This window comes from Pongo abelii, chromosome 11 (assembly GCF_028885655.2).
Source record: "Pongo abelii isolate AG06213 chromosome 11, NHGRI_mPonAbe1-v2.0_pri, whole genome shotgun sequence".
NCBI lineage: Eukaryota > Metazoa > Chordata > Mammalia > Primates > Hominidae > Pongo > Pongo abelii.
The window spans coordinates 84821867-84836996 of record NC_071996.2 but is presented as its reverse complement, the minus strand read 5'-3'; the positions used below and the strand labels follow the sequence as shown (position 1 = coordinate 84836996).

The 15130-nt window shown below is 37.6% G+C and overlaps 1 protein-coding gene across 2 annotated transcripts in view; it reads left to right on the top strand.

The window, feature by feature from the left end:
• The window catches only part of PDE1A (phosphodiesterase 1A), a 390387-nt gene extending 384961 nt beyond the window's left edge, over window positions 1-5426 (top strand). For both annotated transcript variants that reach the window (NM_001135342.1, XM_024243036.3), the window contains 1 exon segment: window positions 2900-5426. The gene's annotated coding sequence lies outside the window, so the exon portion shown is untranslated.
• The last annotated feature ends 9704 nt before the right edge of the window (window positions 5427-15130 follow it).

Genomic DNA, 15130 nt, shown 5'->3' with positions numbered 1-15130 from the left:
TAAAATAATTTCTTCCTCAATATTCTTGAGTTACAAAGACAGTTAGTTGTAAGACTGTCTTTTATTCATAAGAATAGTTTCATGAATAGCAACAATAAAGTGTCAGGCCCTGTGGTGAACATCTTGCATATGAAGTACCTTTTTGCATTTTTCTTTTTTTATTTTTGGAGACCGAGTCTCACTCTGTTGCCCAGGCTGGAGTGCAGTGGCGCAATCTCAGCTCACTGCAACCTCTGCCTCCCAGGTTCAAGCAATTCTCCTGCCTCAGCCCCGCAAGCATCTGGGACTACAGGCGCCCACCCCCACGCCTGGCTAATTTTTTTGTATTTTAGTAGAGACAGGGTTTCACCGTGTTGCCCAGGCTGGTCTTGAACTCCTGAGCTCAGGCAATCCATCTGCCTTGACCTCCCAAAGTGTTAGGATTACAGGCGTGAGCCACCGCACCCGGCCCCTTTTTGCATTTTTCAACTAAAAAAACCCCAAGGCTAGAACAGTGTGCGGCCCGCTCAAACTAAATATAATATTTAAGCCCGAGCAGATGATTTGGCAATTTTTTTTTTTTTTTTCTGTCAAGGCCAGTTAAATTATTTAGCTTCCTTCTCAGTTTGAGAAAGCCCTGCCTTTGGTGCACAGTCTTCCAGGAAATGTGGTCTTCAGTAGCACCTTATAAATTTTGTATGTTCACTAATTATGTAACCTCAATAGAATTCTACTGCAACTGAGTTGATACAGTCCTACAGTATATGTTAAAGGAATTATGTCAAAGTTAATTGGTGCAAAGTTTAATTGTTGGAATATCTTTACTCAAACTTCAGACAGAAATTCACATAACTTCGCAAAACAAGCAGGTCTTTTAAATGAGGGAAATGAGTAAGGTCTAAAAACAACAGGAGGGGTGACAATTGGCAACTGTGACTCAGGCATGGTGTCTGGGAGACAGCAGGCAGTGATCAGTCCTGGAAACAGAAAGGACACAGCACACCCAATCTGAAGGCTACAGCCAGCCGCTCTTTGGCTCTGGCAGATTTTTACTCTGGAGGAGTAAGGGCCCAGTGTTGCCAGCTGTTTCTAGTGGTTAAGAAAGTTCTTAAAGTAAACTCTTCCAATTTTTCCTATTGGCTCAAAGTTTTTTGAAATGTTTTGTGGACAAGAGAAAAATAAGTCTGAGGGTCAGATTTGGCTTGCAGGGTTTCTGTTGCAAATTTAGCACACCTTCTTTGTGACTGATAGCTAATTCTTTGCTGGCTGCCATCACAGAAAATGTAGATGTTATCGCAGCCTGGCCATGTCTCTGAAAGCCATTACCTGCTTTGTTCTCAATGTGTAGGTCCCACTGTGAGGCAATTTCCCAGAAAATATTGAGCTCTAATTAAATCTGTGCTGTGTTGAGACTTCATAAATCAATGTGCAACACTACACTTAGGACAAGGAAAAAGCCCTTGAAATCTACTTTTCACATTGTTGTATAATTTCGCCATCATTTCTAAGAGATTTTAGACCACGAAAGTGTTTTGTTTTGCTTAAATTTTTCTTTTATGTTTTTGTTTATTGAAGGAAATAAAATGGAATGGTTGGATATATAATCCCAGGCTGCTTTATTATTTAAAAAGCTAATGGCATATCATTTATCACATTATCTTTCTTGAAAGATATGTCAGGAATTTCTGGCATTTCCAAAGCAAGTCACTATCAGACCTGTTACCCACTGGGAGGAAAGTGTTCCCTATCACCACTGGTGTCTACTCTTTAACGTTGAGTGTGCTATCCAGCAAGAGATCAATATTGATGATTTATGGGCTGTATTTAGTCAGTAGACTTGCCTGGACTTTCACACTGATTTAAAATATCTTTTGGAATGTCTTTAGGTAGGGCTTATGTTCTTTAGTTGACTACAGTCCCTGTGAGTCTAGTTGTTTTACACTCACACTGGCCCACTTAACTCATTTACGCTACCTGACAGGCCCATATGCCTATCTGATCTAGAGAACCAGAGTTGTTACTGGAATTGAACATACACACATACAAACACACACACACACACCCAGAGCAGAAATAGGAAGAGAAATTACAACTGATATAAAACCACTATCTATTAGAAAGATAGTAAAGAAAGCCAGGACCGGTGCGGTGGCTCATGCCTGTAATTCCAGCACTTTGGTAGGTCAAGGTGGGCAGATCACAAGGTCAGGAGATCGAGACCATCCTGGCTAACACGGTGAAACCCCGTGTCTACTAAAAATATAAAAAATTAGCCGGGCGTAGTGGCGGGCACCTGTAGTCCCAGCTACTCAAGAGGCTGAGGCAGGAGAATGGCGTGAACCCGGGAGGCGGAGCTTGCAGTGAACCAAGATCGCACCACCATACTCCAGCCTGGGCGACAGAGTGAGACTCGTCTCACCAAAAAAAAAATAAATAAAAAAAATAAAACAAATTAATTAATTAAAAAATTTTTAAAAAAGAAAGCCCTTATTTTTGACAAGGTATGTAAAGTGCAATGTGAATTGCCACACAGTAATTGATACTTGTGTATGACTAAGTGATGACCTTCAGTTTCTATGTTTTCTTTTCTTTTTATTTATTTATTTTTAAATTCACAGATAAAAATGGTGTGCAACATGTTTTTTTGAAATTGTGGAATGGCTAAATCAAGCTGATTAACATATTCATTACTTCACATGCTCATCTCTTTTTGTGGGGAGAACATTTAAAAATCTCTCTTAGCAGCAGTTTTCAAGAATATGATCCATTGGTTTTTAACTACAGTAACCATGTTTTACAGTAGACCCCTGAACTGATTCCTCCTATCTAACTGGAATTTTGTACTCTTTGACTAGCATGCGCCCAACCACTCCCCACTCTTTCTTCTCTGATCCATATTTTCGTTTGGATTTTATTTCAGGACAATGAAAACATCCTAAATTCTCAACTTTCCACAAAGCTATGGCTCTTCTTTCAACATAGAATTGGATTGGGCCATTTTAATTGACTCCGATACAAGGAATTAAGAAGAACATAAATTTTGAGCTAGTAACTCTGGCCAAATAAATACACTCAAGTTTTTATCAGAGTTTTTGGCCAGTGCCTCTGCCATTTCTTTCCCTCCACAATTTGGCCTTCTTCAATCAAGCCAGATAAATTTTTGAGACAAAAGTCAGTTTTTAATTTTTTTTGCTTTGAACCCTGTCATAATGACTGTGCAATACATGTGCAGAAGATGAGGTATTTTAAAATTTACTTCCTTGCACTGTTTTACACAGAGTGCTATAACTATAAATTTTTCAAGGTCTTAAATAAAAGGAAGCAAAAACAAAATTATGGAAAAATTTTTTTTGTTGTGCTGGGGAATAGACTATTTAGATTGTCCTTCTTATTTTAAATGCATGGGAACAGAGTGACAGGTGGGATGCTGAGAAGCTGGTTGAAGCATCAGAGCAATGCTACAGTCCAACAATGGAGCATTAGATCCCCAGCTAGGTGACCTGATGAACACCTTTGTAAACTCTCATACCGGGAAATGGCAGTGAAACCTTTTTCTGAACCCATGGACCAGCCTGCGTCCATCCCCATGGTTTCAAAGCACGAATGCATTACCTCCATGGGTGTGGTTACAAGCAAGTCACATGCTATCTACAGTTCATGATAACAAGACCGTCAACCATTGGTGGAGACAGACACTAGAATGGAAAATGAAATTTGCCAACGGGATGTTTATCCCATCAGAATGTAACAAAATATATTACCAGCCAAGAGATAAGAGACAAGAACGTGTGTGTGTGTGTGTTCAAAAATGTCTATGAAAATGAAAACCCACACTTTTCTGTACAGATAACATTATTTGATGTGACTTTTATATTTTACTACACAGAAACAAACTGCAGCCCTCAGAGGCCCTGCTTCCTTGTCATGTTTTGCCTGAGCATGTGCAAAGCCTTTCTTTTGCTTAAAGCTGAAAAACTACCTTTATGCATTGTTAGCTGACAAGAAAGATCAAGCACAATTAGACGTTGTAACTTTTCACTGTACAAGCATTGCAGTGATTGTGAGCTTCAGTGAATTTATCTTTGTGAAAGGTAAAAATTGGCTGGAAAGAATTAAGAGTAGCCATAAATTAAATCATGCAAAGGAGGATCCATCCATCCTAACGAGTTTTCTGCTGCACCTGCTTCCTTCCTGGGTTCCACAATGTTAAGCAATATTTTAGAAAAGGGTACAATCGGAAGCTTTTAAGCCTAAGTGGTGAGATTTTATAACTCACAACTTAGATCTCTTTTAATGTGTAAGCCATATTCTATATGCATATTTAGTATGCATCATTGTAATTTAAGATATATTTGGATGTAGGCTGTATAAAATGCTTTTAATTGTTCTGTGAATAGATCCTTAGCTTTAGTTTCACCTGACTCTTGTGCAAAACACAGCTAAATAATTGAATTGTATTATAGACATTATGATGTAATTGATATTTTAAATGTAAGGAGTAAGATTGATCTATAATAATGTGCTGGGGAAAACATTTATAGATATGTACATCATGGTTACTTTTTGTCCTTTCAAATGGACTTTTTATTTCTATTTATGGAGAGACTGTAACTACTGCTTTTAATGTCTTTTTAAAGCAAGCTATTTACCAGCTAGAAAATATCATGCATTTAAAATAGAATCTATCTGGGGAGTCTAATTACTATTGTTCCTATTTGAGCCAGTTGTCTTTCAGTAAAGCTGTAGAATCTCTCAAAGAAGTAAATAGAAATACTACTTCTTAAATGTCATAGGAAGCATATCCACTTTGTTTCTATTAATACTTTAAGATCTATAAGACCTTATTACTAAAAAGTAGAGGAATATAAAGAATTCATCAATTTCTGTATATGGGCTTTAACCTAATTTTCCAGGTTATGCAACTTATAAAGCACTGTGACCAAACTTCCAGAGAGAGTGAAAAAAAAAAAAGAAAAAACAGTTTTACTCCTTCAGAAGAATTGTCATGCTACTGCTGTACTTATTTTCCTCATCTCTCTCTTTCTATCTGCTACACTCCCTCCTTTTCTTTCTTTTTCTTTTAAGCTTTCATATTTATTCCTTCCTTTGTTTTCCTCTCTGTAAGACAGCTACTACTTAGCACTAATTAGTAGAAAGTCAGAGTGGAGGTTATCTGTGCATGTCTTCCTGCAAACATTACTGTTGAGGCCATCTGAAGAGAGGGATTGATAGGTTAGCCTGTTGCACCGGGAATGTCCTGCTTTGCATTTTCAACCTCAGCTCCCCAACATATATATCTTGCAGTTTATATGCCTTTTCATTTAACCGAAACCTCTTTTATTTAATTTTTAACATGACAACCTACAATTCTTGTGTTTTTATTATGCTGTATTTTTCTGTGTTTCTTATTACATGTGATTGCTAAATAAATCATATTTGAGGGAAAACATTGTGAAACATTTGGTGTTTTATGCAATTCAATTTAGTGAGGCATTGAAAAGTTGGAGAAATTGGGGGAAACCCAAAGGAGACCAACTTAAAAATTGATATGAGTTTGGTAAGAAAGTGCTTTTTGTTCCATTAAATAAATACTGATTGAATTACTTATTATTATACCTATTATTCATAAGCTCCTGGCTGGAAGCATGATGCATATATGAATATGGAAATATTTCCTCTAGAAATTTCAAGTCTTATAAAGGAGATAATCTACACAGACTATAATTTATACATAATAGCTAGAATGCCACATAACAAAGTAACCAGTTGCAAATAAAATGCACCTATGTATATTTGAGGAGGTAAAAAACTGCTTCTGTCTTCAGAGCTTTCAGGACTAAGTGGTGCATCAGTTGGCATTTAGTAAATAAAAACAAGTTTATAAACATTGCCTATTTTCCATGTGTGGCCTCCATGCAAATGCTTAACAATATTGTCTCAAATCCTCACAATAATCCAGTGAAGTGGTGTTGATATGAACAAAGGAAACCAAGTCTCAGAGAAAAAGCTTTGTCCAAGGCCATGCAGGTCTCCATTGGCAGACTCCACACTGGATTTGGTTCTATGTTTCTCTGGCACCTTGTTTTCTTTCTACAACCTCCACGTGGGGCTGGGCAGAAGCACAGCAGAAGGAAAGGCTCTGTGAAGAAGAGCAACGTGAATAAGGCAACACCAGAGAAGAATAAAGTAGCAAAGAGTGTTGAGTCAAGGTGAAGACCCAGTGAGTCTCAGTTAATTGAATTAACAGTAACGGGCATGGTATGTGTGAAACCTTAGGCTGTGTCTCTATGAAGCCAATGAGTTCCAGAAGAAGATGTAAAAACTTAACTGGTCATCAAATATATGACACTTAGCTGAATTTTTTACTTAAAGTATGATTACGTGATAAATTTCCACCTAATATCAAAAAGCTTTCAAAGGCTATATTTTAAATATGAAAGTCCATATTTATATTTAGAAATATTATTTAGATATAAAACACGTATTTCCTTTGGAAGCAATACTATATTAAGCCTTCTGTCCTCTGTTTAAATGTTTTTCTAAATACGGCAAAGCTTCTCTACCATTTAATACAAGTCCTAGACAATAAAGACAATGTATATTTTAGAGTCTAAAAAGCAAACACCTAATAATGTCCTGCATTATTACATTAATCTTATTTCTTTGGAGGTGATTGTAAATATTTAAGATACATTTTCTATATATGGGCCAACATTATGTTTAAAGCTCTAGTTGGGGTTTTTTATCCCTTAATAACATTAATTAATTTCTAGGTAATTTTCTTAATATGTGTGAAGGTTGGAGAGTTTCCTTTGCATCTCAGTTGATATATTTTTATCTCTGACAATTAAAGAGTATAATCATGTAGTTTTAGTTTATTGTAGTCATACTAGTGCATTATATTATTTTCTTACATTATCTGTTTTACTTCCTACAACTACTCTGTAAGGTATTGTTATTCCTTATTATAGGTAAGGAAGTGTGGCAGAGGAAGGTAAAATAATTTGTGTAACGTCAAGCAACTAGTAAGTAGAGGAACGAGATCTGAAGTCTAAGGGAATCTGACTCAGAACCACTAGGCTAGGTTGCCTCTGGCCACCGGAGTAGGATCTGTCATGTTTTTTCTACTTATGATCTTCATTACCTTCCTTTTTTACTCTTTGTTCCATTTTGCAGGCTCTTGTCCCTAAAAACTATCAGTATGAGAGGGAAAAATTTTCAGTGACCAACAGCAGGACTGTGTGTGCTTTGGTGACCAATTTAACCATGTATTACTGTAGAAAAGGTGTCTTTTATTTCTGCGGATGGGAGAAACCATTTTCCATACTTAATATATGACTGTAAAATGTCCTTTTCAAAAGTAACCACTGGTCCTCACTCTAGACTCTTGCTACTCAAAATGTGGTCCACACCTGTGAACTTCTTAAAAATAATCTCAGGTTTCTATTAAACTGGAATTGGCATTTTACAAAGATAACTAGGTGATTTCTATACAAATCACTGTTCTAGACAGTAATTACATACTATGGAGAGAATTCTAAGTACCTACTAGCCACTTAAATACAAGGTTGTTTTTCTTCACTGTAGAGGTTCTTAATAAGTGACTTTTGACTCCTGTACCCTTCCTCAGATCTATCAGCAAACATCATGGAACAAAGGCCAAAGGTTCAGGCTCTTGCGTCATTTAATGAAGTATATATATCTGTATTGATGAAATGTGGTTCCTTACATGAATAGTTAGAGGAGGACTTGGAGGAAAGACATTGTCTTGGAAAAAGACATTAAATGTGTGAGCATGACCATATGGCTTTTACAGCAAAAAAATCTTTGAAAGCAAAATTCTTTACAAGAGGCATTAACATAGTTGATTGATCCTGTTTTCATTGGCCTATCAAATATTGCAATTGAATTATATAGCGTACAAAGGCAACTTTACCTTGCACAAGTGATAAATACATAACTGTTAACCTAAAAACGTAGTTCGATGTGTTTCACTCTTATCTGTCAGCTTTTTTAAAAACCTTAAAATACAGAAAAAGTTACGGCGAATACGCTTGAAATGTATGGGGTAGGATGAGGGAGAGGACATTAAACATTAGAGCTAATTGCCAAGCCTAGAGTGGAAGGAAAAGAGTTTGTGTTCACTTTGGAAGCAGCAAGCCATCTGAATTCAGAAACATACTAAGGGAAAAAAAAAGAAAACAGGGAGCTGATATTGGTTTATAGAAGGAAAGGGAGCTGGGTGTATTTTCACAGTGACATAAGCCCAGAGAGTGTGCAGGATGGGTAGCTGGGAGACTTCATTCCATCTGAAACTGTGGGGCGAGCCACACAGTGAGAAAAAGATTCGTATTAGGCAGTAGGAATGAGAGACAACTGAAAAGGAAAAAGATGGGCAGTGTGTGAGATGACATTTGTTCTTTGGTTTCCTGAAGAAGCGTTGGCTTTGGGCAACTGAATTTGGTTGGGCAAATTTTTCTGCATATGGTACAACTTTCTGTCTTTTTGAGTCCTGTATTTACATCCCATCATAAGCCAACCAACAGTGTAATTGTTTCTTGCGTGGGTGTCTTATTTTCTGTTTGGGATTTGCACCTTGAAGAGGCTGAAGCATGCCCATAGGATTCTCAGGAACCTCCCCTGACCTGAAGGACTTTTAAATTAAATAAATACAAAACTCACAACATTCAGCTTTTCTCTAGGCAAAGCCAGGCTCAGAAAGCCCTGCTAATGTGGCAATGTCATGCCTTCAGGTGTTTCTTGCTTTCAAAGCACAGAGGTAGACATGCACCAACCTATTCAGAAGTCAGATGCTCCAAAGGTAACGGGGACTAAGCCTGTGAGGAGGTACAAAACCGAGGGGCTGTAGTATTAATCTATGTGCTGTAATTTTAAATTTCAAGATAACAGAGAGACCCAAGGCATGATTAATAAATTTCTGGAAGGTAAATAGTAATAGCCACTAACTGATATTATATCTTGAGATACACAGCTGAGGTGTATACACACACACAGAAACACACACATATATATAAAATCTTCCTGATCTCGTATATGTGGAAGAAAAAATTAATATTATGAAGATCTGTAGTGAGTGAGAGTTTATACGAAGAGCAGGAATCTATTTTTTTTCCAAGTCAAACGTTTTTTCTATAGATATTATCCTACAAATTATCTTTTAGAGATCACATACTCCCTAAAAAAAAAAATTTTTTTTTCAAAATCCTTGACTTTGGATGTTGATGAAATGTTTACTTTTACCCTCAACTTCATTGGCATTCCATCTTAGCATTTCTAAATTATTACCTAAATACAGATATAAAATATGTCCTTTTTAATGTACTCATTCTAAAAGGTATTAAAGTGCACTAGAGTTCATTATTAAAAATTGATTTTCTGATGAATAATATCATACATGCATATGAACAAGTGATAATAAAAATGTCTATTTAGAATTAAGAATATACCTGTGCATCAAGCATGAATTAATTTTACCTTAGCATGTGTGTGTGTTTGTGTGTATGAGTGTGTGTGTGGGCATGTAAAACTTGGTGGTTTCAGATGAAATATTAAATTAGAGATTTCAGAAGGGCGCAATGCCTTACACCTGTAATCCCAGCACTTTGAGAGGCCAAGGCGGGCGGATCATGAGGTCAGGAGTTTGAGACCAGCCTAGCCAAGATGATGAAACCCTGCCTCTACTAAAAATACAAAAATCAGCCGGGCTTGATGGTGTGTGCCTGTAGTCCCGGCTACTGGGGAGGCTGAGGAAGGAGAATCATTTGAATCCGGGAGGCGGAGTTTGCAGTGAGAGGAGATAGCGCCATTGCACTCCAGCCTGGGTGACAGGGCGAGACGCCATTTCATTAAAAAAAAAAAAAAAAAGACATAAAATAAATTAGAGATTTCAAGTTTCTAAACTCCTTGTTTTCTAACTCCTGCTCCACTCGTTGAAATCACAATTTTCCCACTGAGAAACGGAAGCAAGTGACAGCTACAGTGCCTTTTAAATGATAGTTTGAATGATATTTGTCTCAGATTACAAAAGTAATATGCATTTAATCTCTTATTTGTAAACAAACTCCATTTTCTTGTTGTTACAGATAGCATCTACATAGCATTCTTCGCTTAGTCGGCAAGGTAGACTAGACATTCCATGGGGTCAAGGGGTTTATGTTTTGTTACTTTGTTTTCCCATAGCCTAACACAGCTTGCACACGACATAGCCTGACTGTTTTTGATTGAATTTGTTAAGCTGAAGTCAGCTATATATTCCTGAAGTCTTTTGGGGTTTACCTCTTAAGATTGTTGCGAGAAGTAAGTGTATTGATGGAGGTAAGGAACTTAGAGCCTATTGATTCATGTACTTTAGTGTTAGCTATTTTTTGTTCATTTATATTGGCATTTGTTCCTGGCTATGTGATGCAAACCTACTAGGTTGGTGCAAAAGTAATTACAGTTTTTATATCTGAACATGTAATCGCTAAAATTCATTGAGTGCTTACGTAAGTCTGCTAAGTTCTAAGTGTCTCTACCAACTTATTTCTCACAGCAATCCTAAGAGATAAATATTACTGTTATATCCATTTTATAGAGAGGAGGACTGAGACAAAGCTAGGAGAAGCAATGCATTCATGGTCTTCCATCCTGGAAGATGCAGGCTTGGGATTCTGATTTCAGAGTTCATGCCCTCAGCATCGTTCTACTCTTTGAAAACTAAACCAAACTTCAAGAGATTGCTGAACTTGACAGAATCTACGATTTCTTCAGCTGTTGAGAACCTTGCCATGGCATTGTGCTTGGGTCCATTTAAAGTTAAAGCATATAATTTCTATAAGGATTATAGACTCATTTCTTCTTTCTAATCAAAGAGTATTGCATTGTTTAAGTCTTTCCCACTTTACCTGCGTTGAACATTTGGCTTCTCTTTCCAGCTCTTTTTACTTTGTCTTTTCTGTATACAGTTATTATGCTAAATCTCCCTAATGAATTCTTTGGAAATATTTCTCCTCTTCTTAAAAACAATTTCTCCTTGTCTACATCAGAGGTCAGCAAAATTTTTCTGTAAAGGGTCAGATAGTAAATATTTTAGGCTTTGGAAGCCACATACCATTATACCACCTTCATCCTGCTGCTCCTCCTCCCCCTCTTCTCCTTTCCTTTCTCCTCCTCCTTCATCATTTTCTTCTCCTCCTCCTCCTTCTGTTTCTTCTGATTCTTCTCCTTTCTCTTCCTTTTCTCCTTCACAACCATTTAAAAGTGTAAACTATTCTTAGCTGGTGGGGAGAGAGCATGCAAAGACCGGCTACATGGCAAATTTGGCCCACAGGCGTGCTCTGCACAGCACTACTATCAAAGAACTTGGTGCCCTAGGAAAAAGAATGAGGCTGCTTCTGCCAGAGACTGTCACCCCAGGAGCTCCAGCTTCCCCAGGCCCTGCTAGCCACCCTGAGGACTGCAAAGGTCACTATCTATCTCCAGCACACCTAACACTCATTCCCAGTACACACATCCGTTTGGAAGGCCTGGCTACAGCACTGGTTCTCAACCCTTAGCATGCGTCAACATGGCCTTGAATGTTTGTTAAACTACAGAAGTCTAAGCCCCATCCCCAGAGATTCTGATTCAGTAGTTCTGGGATGGGGCCTGAAGCAAAGCTAATGCTGGTAGACTGGGGATCTCACTTTGAGAGCCACTGGCCAGCAGGTAAACCTTATACTCCTTAGCATAATTTTCAAGGCCCCTCACAGCCTAACCCAGCCCATTTTCAGTCTAGCCTTCATTACGGTTTTCACTGTTCCTGATGCCTTTGCACTGAGTGCCTCTTCTGCCTGTCTTGCTGCTCCCTTTGTCATCTTTACCTGTCACTGTCCCTCCTTCCTCTAAGGATCTATGCATTTGCCCTCTCTCTCGCAAAGCCTCTTCTCATTCCTCTAACCAGAACTCCATCTCCTCTTTGGATGAACACTGATCTGCTATCCCTCTGTGCGAGAGAATTGCAGCTCTCTATCATACACTTGCTGCTAGATTTTTGGGGAAAAAAGCACTGAGTTTTACACACAGTAAATGTTCAGTAAATATTTGTTGAATAAATGGATGTGAATAAATGAATGAAGTCAGGAAGGAAAAGTGTATTATTATTTGTCTTGCTTGGTATGTGATTGAGTCAGTCCTTTTCAGATAACATCTCCAGTTAATTTAGTCAAAATAAGACTCACTTTTCAAGCACTTTAGATCTGCAAAATCCCAAAAGCCATTTATGTTTTTTTTTCTCAGAGCAGACAAATGGGGAGTGCATTAATTCTTAATAGCATACTAAAAGCAAACCTGAATCATGTAAGAGAAACAGTAAGATCTCTTCGTCTCTCTCTTGTCTGTATGCTTGGGGAGATGGGTCTGCTGGTGTAGAGATATGTTCATAACAGCAAATCCTAAACTTTGCTAAGAAGAAAAGTTCACATTTCCTAGTTGATTTCCTACAGCCTTGACAATTAATAATGGGAACCATACAGGATTTAGAACAATAATGACTAATTCTTAGTCATTGGTGGTTGGTAGCTGCTAACTGTAACATTTTCTAATCTGAAGACATTTCTTAACCATTAATACTTTTATAGAATGGTAAAATAATGACAAAGAATATTTAAAGGGTCCAGACAGTATCTGACCCATTGTTTGGCCCTTGATGAATGGAAAATAACATTATTTTGTATTTATCCAGATACCATTAAATTTGTTACATTGTATGTGGAAGACTTGAGGCAAGAAATGTCTCACCCAAGATATCTCGTGAAATTTGGCCTTCAGTTCAATTTTGGACTTAACTTTGTCATTTACCAGTGCTGTGGTCTTGGACAAGCCTAACTTTTTTCATCTATAAAATGGAAATAATAAAAGTGCCTATCTCATAGGTACTTTTGGAATGATTAAGTGAAATGTTCTATATAAGGTGCTGAGAATATCACCTGACACACAGAAAAACAGAAATAATATGAGCTATACAAATAAAAACCTACCTAGAGCTTCATCCCTTTCTTTTAAAATTAATTGATATTTACAGTTTCAAGAGCATAGCATGGCTTTAACTTTAGTAGCAATATCTTAAAAGTCCACATGATGGAGAGGTTGCTCCATGCAGAGTAGACCAGCCATTCCATAGTAAAGATTATATTGTCATTAATTTACCACTTATGTCCTTGCTTGAGAGGAAAGGCTAAATTATATGTGTATATTAATTAGATACAGAAAGAGATTAATATATAGATTTGTATATGTATGTGTAGGTAGATATGTTGATTTGTTCATTGGTTGCTATATCATGTAGATATTCTATTTGGGGGAACAATTTTAATGCAAATATTAAAGAGAAAAATATCAACATAAAGATAAAATAACAGTAACCTTTGTATTTCCTAGACTGCTTGTTAAATAAAAAATATCATCAGACATCCAGGTGCACTGAGAAGCAACAATAGCAATTTCTCAAAGAGGAAAACTATGTACACGTACACACACACACACACACACACACACACACAGCAGCAAACTCCCCCAATTTCACGGACTCTTCATTAGCAAAACAAGCTTTCTGCAGAGGAAATGAAAAACGAAGGGACTTTTCATAAGTGGAAACTGTCCATGTGAGAGGAACAGACTCATTCACCAAGCATGGTAAGTCAGATGCAGTCTAAAAGTCGAGTGAGTCAACACTGAAATCACCATCAAACCTTTCCTCAGACAGAAATGGGGGCAAAAGGAAAATACCCGTGGTGCAAAAGACGCGTTCATGTGGAAATGACTTAGCAGCAGTGGACAGGAAGCTGCTAAGAATAAGTTGTGTGGCCAGAGAGGGAGAGGGAAGGAGCTGGCCTTGCCTTCCCCTGGGTCCTCTCCCTCTGGCTATCTTTCTCTTTTCACCGGAGGCACCCTTTGTGAGGACCTCCTCACCTCTGTTACTGTGTCCAGTTTACTCTGGATGTCCTCTTCCGTTCTCACCTGGCTTCTCCCTAACAGACAAGAATATGGAAATTATAACTTTGGGAGGTATTTATTTAGTAAAGAGTTTTTTTGTTTTTGTTTTGTTTTGTTTTGAGATGGAGTCTCGCTCTGTCACCCAGGCTGGAGTGAGTGGCGTGATATCGGCTCACTGCAACCTCCAACTCCAGGGACAGTCACTGCAACCTCCAGCTCTGCCAGGGACAGTCACCCCAGGAGCTCCAGCTTCCCCAGGCCCTGCTAGCCACCCTGAGGACTAATAATTCTCCTGCCTCAGCCTCCTGAGTAGCTGGGACTAAAGGCACATGCCACCATGCCCAGCTAATTTTTTTGTTTTTAGTAGAGACAGGGTTTCACCATGTGGCCAGGCTATTCTCAAACACCTGACCTCAAGTGATCTGCCAGACTTGGCCTCACAAAGTGCTGGGATTACAGGCTTCAGCCACCGCACCTGGCTCTTTAGTAAAGTTTTATTTCTCTGTGCTTAATTTAATAGAAATCAAGTTAAATTTCTTCTCTATCTTTCCTTTAGAAAGCTTCTTTTTTATTTCCGTACAGCAAACCATTTTATGAATATACAGATATACATATTTAGTGCACATTTTATATATATGTGTATATATACATATTTTGCATACACATACATGTGTATATAGAGATGTATACAAGCACATATATAAATTACAGACTCAAACACACACACACACACTGCTCAATAGAAAAAAATTTAACTCCACATTGCACAATGAAAGAAAACAAGGAGATTAATTTTGGCAACTGTATTTTCCCCAGAATATTGCATGAAATTATCTTTTACAGATATAGTTGTGGGTGTTTATGATGACAATGTCTATTTTTTAACACTGTTCTGCCAATACGACAAAAAAATTACTTTGAAAAATCTCATTTAGGTACTAACCAGTTCCAATTAACTCCTTCCTATATATTCCATTTATTCTGACAATCAAAAATGTGTAGCTCAAGCTTGTTATCATATGCAAGTCCAGGATTTAGTAGTATAATTCCTGTCTTAGAATTGACCTTCATGTCATTTTAATTTTTAAACTATTGGGTGTTCTCTAAAGCAAATAAAGGACCAATGCAATATTTAAAACACTTGACAAATGTAACAAACAAGTGACAAATTCAAAATAGA